Source organism: Chelonoidis abingdonii, chromosome 3 (assembly GCF_003597395.2).
Source record: "Chelonoidis abingdonii isolate Lonesome George chromosome 3, CheloAbing_2.0, whole genome shotgun sequence".
Classification (NCBI taxonomy): Eukaryota; Metazoa; Chordata; order Testudines; family Testudinidae; genus Chelonoidis; species Chelonoidis abingdonii.
In genome coordinates, this window is record NC_133771.1 from 139,364,026 (window position 1) to 139,370,025 (window position 6,000).

The window sequence follows — 6,000 nt, forward strand, 5'->3', positions numbered from 1 at the left end:
AGACGCCTTAAGAGCTGAACGCCGTCCCGATATAGGACGCAGATGATACTGCCAGCCATGTGCTGCGGAGATCGGGGACAGAGAGGATATAGAGGCGATAAGCCTGTCCGTGCCTTGAGAGGGACATGCCCTTACGGGAGGCCTGCCGCACAGGAGTCAGTGTTCGGGCATCCTTGCTGCGAGTTCCTGTGGGGAGGCAAAGAGGGCTGACTGATATGCTGTCTGAGAGAAGGCTGCAGGCAGACTTACGCGCAGCGGAAAGCGAGAGATGGCTGGCCAGGATAGCGGGGTATGCGCTGCAGGCTGGCGGCCAGCATAGGCAGAGAGTGTACGGGCAGGTGGGAAAGTGAAAAGCCCCACGTCGGCCGAATGAGAGCCGTCTGAATCCAGCTGCGACGAGAGAGTGTTGCGAACGGAATCTGGGCGATGACGTGCCGAGGGAGAGAGAGGAGCTGAGAGGGTTCTGGTCATGGCGTACCAAGGTTACGAGGGACTCACCGCCAGCCTTCATCGCTAGGTAAGCAGAACGGAACCGTCCACCTAGGACTGAGGTGTCACACTGGTAGAAAGGTGAAGGATCAGCGAGGGAGCTGACCCAATCAGTAAGGAAGAGGCACCCCGGTATAACTAGCAAGCACTAAGCCAACTCGAGTGACGGGCCACCAGGGAGCCCAGGTGGAAAAAGAGGACTGAAGGGCTCACCAGAGAAGCACGAAGAGTCAGAGCACTGAGAGAGAAGAGGATCGTGAGTCGTGTAGGAGTCTGCGCCCAAAACCCAAAGAGACTGGGGAATGCCTAATGGCCCTATACATGATGTAAGCCTGCGGGGAGTGGGGACATATAGCTTGCACAGTGCCCAATGCTCGAGGAGCCTACTGCAGTGTAATCCTGGGAACTGGGCCGACCCATGCTCCTAATCACCTTGTGGGGTCTGACTAACCCACAAGATGTACACCAGAATAGTAAAAGCAAATGGGTAGAGACAACAGCTACTGTGATGTCGGGAGTGCTATCAGCACTTGTCTCCGGAAGCTCGTGAAATGTGAGTCAGCTGCTGGCGGGCTATAGCAATATGGGATACATGATCCATGGGACAGGTTGGTTATGTACCCCACCATCCCAGTAAAGAAACTGAGATTCAGGGGAACACTACTGAGGTAGGCGAGCAGTGTAAGTCCTAAACTCCATGCCCGTGCTCATAAGAGGGACCTTCCCACGGGTTGTGGAGACTTACTCCCAGTAGGAGGATTGCGAAAGAGGGGAAATCCGAAGTTGTGAGGCATGCCACAGTAAGACTGTCAACCCCAGTCTTCTCTGAAATATCCCCCCGATATTTCCATTCCCAGACCTGGTAGAGAAAATCAAAAATGGAAAGAGGGCGAGCTAAAGCCTTGGGAACGCCGAAGACTGGCCCAAGGCCAGGGTTGCCACTCTGGTATGTAGAATGGACGCCCGATGAGCTGAAAAGGAGGTGCCACCCAGGAGGGACAGCTCCTGAAGTCTGACCCCCACCCCTAACGCTTCTGAGACATAGAGCGCAGACAGAGACTGGCCCTAGTCTTGGGCGAGATAAGCCGCTGGCAGAGCGAATATGGTTGGATGGGACCAGGCTGAAAGACTCCACGGTACACGACACATTAGAAGGGAGGTGACTGAAGATAGAATGGGGTCCCGTGGAAGGAGAACACAGGGACCTTCTTCATAATGAATGAAGAATCTCTATACGAGTCTTGCATCCAGTAACGGGGCATGAGGTACAGCAGAACGTTAGTACATAAAAAGACAGAAGAGTGTATGGTCTTGCGCATTGAGTTATCTTTTTGGGGGGGCAACGTTGGGGTAGAGGAAAGACCTCTGGCACGTGTTCTAAGACAGACAGGTTCTTCTGGGCCAGAAGTACATGAAGAAGTGTGAAGGTACGTGGCATCCTGCCCGGAGTGTCAGCTGCAGATAGTCGCCCGGTCCCCACCTGAGCGGCACCTTGTAGTACCCCTTAGCCCATCATCGAGGTCCCCTTGGAGCAACAGCCATGGACGCTAGTGGGACTCCGGAAGAAGACGGCTCGGGCCAGGCACCAATATATACTTGTTGTTGTTGGACTAGCTACTACTACGCCGCGAAGCTTCGCCCGCGTAACACAGCTCTAGAAATGATAGCCAAAGAAGGCTGGTGGAGTTTGCCCGAGTGAGGCTTACCAGAAGGAGATATAACGAGACCAAGGAACGCGCCATTTAATGTCCAAAGCAAGAAGACCGTCTGTATGCTCTGTCCATATACAGTAGCCGAGAACTTTCAGTTTACAATCCGCAGACTGATGGTGGTAAAGAGGTTTAATTGAACCTCAAGGATATGATAAGGAAGAGGTAATCTGGATTTGCGGGAAGTGATGGCAACCCTATGTGCCCTACCTTATGTTCGCTATCCGAGGTACCTCAGGCCTCAACTCGGGTTTTCCCCATTCGAGAGTTAGTATAGCAGACATTACCCCGTGGCATAGCGCTAGATATCGCAACAAGAGATTTGGGAAAGAACCTGAATTGAGGGGAGAATTAAGCAGAACATGTATACAAGTGCGAGAGCCGGAGAGCCCGTGTGCACCACCCCCTATTGGTACGGAACGATTGGAAAAGACACAGGAGACCCAGAGAACCTATACATCGCGCAGGCAAAGTCCGATCATTTCCAACCAGGGGATGGGTGATGGTGTTGTACCCAAGGCATAAGCAAGCTTCTGGCCATGGCAAGGCCCTGAGGTGCTGAACCGTGGGGAAGTAGCTACAAGTCAGCAGCCCAGGACCGAAACAAAACAGATTTAGCGACATCACTTGCGAACCTCCTGGCAGCGCACAAGAGCAGATGGCATAACTATCCGAAAAAGACCTAAACCAGGAGAAACAACGCCTCCAAACAGGTGAGAATGTCTCCCGATTTAACACGCAAGACCAAGAAATGAGGTGTCTAGGCATGATCTTTCTGGAAACGAAGATGTGGTCTCGACATAACCAGGTCGATACAAGCTGGAGACATATCACGCACATCGTCACCTGGTCGAAGGTATTATTCCACATTGAAGACTTTAGCGTCCAGCAAAGTGGGGACCTGCAGTGTACCCGTTCTACGCTCAATTGCCTAGCTTAGATCTGACAGCGCTGCCACCAACCGCAAAATTCCATGTCTGGTACAATCTCTGTCCCCCCAAAAATCTTCCCGGGGGATTCCAGACCAATACCCTTGGGGTCTAAAACAAAGGAAATAACAACGATTCCCCTTCCTTTTGTCCCTCCCTGGGTTACGCCGCTCGAGAGATACACTGATCCAAACTCCTTGGTATCCTAAAACAGGAGAGGAATTAACCTTCCACCACTTCCTTTCCCGCCACCACATCCCTGGTGAGTTCAACCAATTCCCTTGGTCTAAACAAGGGGGAAATAAATCAAACAGGTTCTTAAAAAAAGAAAGCTTTTAATTAAAGAACAGAAAAGTAACGAAATTATCTCTGTAAAACCAGATGAAATGTTTAACAGGGTCTTTCAGCTTATATAGAATAATGGGACTCCCTCCCCTAGCCTAAAGACATACAAGTTACAGCAAAACAGAGGTAAAACCTACTCCTTCCAGCAAATACACATTCACAAGTTAAGAAAACAAAACAGTAAGCCTAATCCCTTTTTCTACGAGTATTGTACTATTTTGAGAATGAGAGAGCTGTTCAGGAAGAATTGGAAAAACTCTGGTTGCACGGCTGGCCCCTCCCTAGCCCAAGAGCGAAGAAAGAACAATAACAAACAGCACAAACAAGACTTCACCTCCACCAAGAATTTGGAAAGTATCTTGTCGCCCCGATTGGTCTTTGGTCAGGTGTCAGCTAGGTTCATGAGCTTGTTACGGCTTTCACCAGGTAAGAAGAGACATATAACTCTTAACTAGCTTGTGTATGACAGTCATGAACTCTGGGGGCAGAATAGACAATGAGGCCTATTGGTGCCAGCGCCAAAAGAGAAAAATAAAGCAGAAGTAAGAGAATAAATGCTGGAAGTTGGGATCATCCGAAGAACCCACAGGTCAGTGGTCACAGCCCAGTCATGCTAGTACCCCAACCTGGATGGCACCACAAGGTTTTTGCGCAAACGACTTCCGGCGACTAAACGAAGTCCCAGTTTCGAGCTCGTACCCCAGAAACTCGCGATCAGATTGAGCTAGTGGATCCACTGGGGAATGCCGATATTCGACTACCCTAGACTTGACAAACGGGGTACTTCTCAAACCATAAGACCGATGTCCTTGCAGAACGAACGCAAAGGAAAAGACGCGTTCTCTGACACAGAGAGTCTTTTTCATGATAGCTCGTCTCCGCTTTTGGACTACATGGGGCCCGACAGCTACTTCCCAGCCGCCTCATGGCAAGCTATTATGCACGCATAACAGTTATGCTTGCTGCCTACTTGACGAGTGTGGTCAGTTGATATCCCAGAGCTGGGAAACCCACTAGAGGAAGGTGGAGGCAAGTCTTGATACCTCAGAGGCCAACGCTGGCCTTACACAAACCCTGCAAGTGTGCTGTGTTACAGAGGGCCAAATATCTGGCTCTGAGGTAGGATTCACCCCAGTGAACAGTTGGAGGCCATCCAAAATCTGGCCCCGACCACTGTCACAAGAAACAAGTCGCGGGCATCCGCTACGTAGTGGGCGTAATTACCCAGATGATTTATCCCCACTTTGCCACAGTCAGGGCAAGCCCCTGACTGACCCTAGTAAAGCCCGTGGAACCTGATCTGGTCAGAGTGTCCTGACGCGACAGAGGACAGCATTCAACAGACCTAAGGACTGCCCTCTGCAGTAACCCTGTCTGATAGCCCTGTTGTCAGCGAAAGGAATTGTTATTTCTGCAGACCAGCTTGCATAGGAGTAGGGTGGGGGCTGTTCTCAGTACAGATATGTCGGAAGGAGAACACCAGATTCTGTATTCTCATAGGCAACTCCTTCCGAGGGAACAAAATAGCAGTGCGTGAAGAGGGAGTGATACGACCGTAAAATGGGCCATGGAAAGCATGTGTGCTACACTACTTGCTGCGGGCGGCGAAGAGTGTGTCCTCGTGAACGACCAGGCCCCTCTTCATGGATGCACGGAACAGAGAAGAAACACAAGGGTGACCAGGTGGTTCCTTATCCCTCCAACCCTTCGTCCGTGTGCACACCAGAGCAGGGAGCATCACATAATGGCCGATGCTGTACGGTCCATCTCTTGCAATCGCCAAGCTGCCAACCCTTGGTGTTAGAGCAGGGCGAGGGATGTGTGAGACCTAGGCCAGTAGGGTACCAGGAGTCTCGGTAGATACAGCAAATGAACTGGGTCATCCGTGGCTGGAGCAGTTTTTCTGTTCCCTGAGCTGACTAAGAGCAGGGTCTGCATGGAGTAATCAGGAACCTGCTAGAACAATTAAGCAGACCGGCTTGATAGAACACCTCAGCCAAGCAGGCAGAGGCTAATCAGGGCACTGGGGTTTAAAAAAGGAGCCTCCATCCAGTAGGGAGGGGGAGCTAGAAGAGCAGGAAGTGTGTGTGAGGAGCGGGAAGCAAGAGAAGGCATGACTATGGAAGTACACATGAACGGACTGACACCCGAGTGACACAACCCAAACCTTATCACACCACAAACACAGACGCAGCCTGTGGTGACAGCATAAGAGGTGTTTCGGGGAGGCTCGACGGGAAACAACACACGAGCCACCACCAGCGGTTGTAGCTGTCACAGCCCAGAGTACATAAACAGCTGCATACCCTATTAGCGCCTGGTGCGAACCCTTGGAGTAGAGGTGGACCCTCGGGACATTTCCCCCAACCCATCAACAAAGAAACACCTCGCCAACTTCTCACAGGCAGGAGCTGAGTTGATCAGATGTGGAAGATCACTGAGTGACAAATCTCAATTAGCGCAGGACGCTCAAGTAGAGAGGAACTTGTCACACATGCAGCACTGTCATGTTTATCTCTGTACTATGC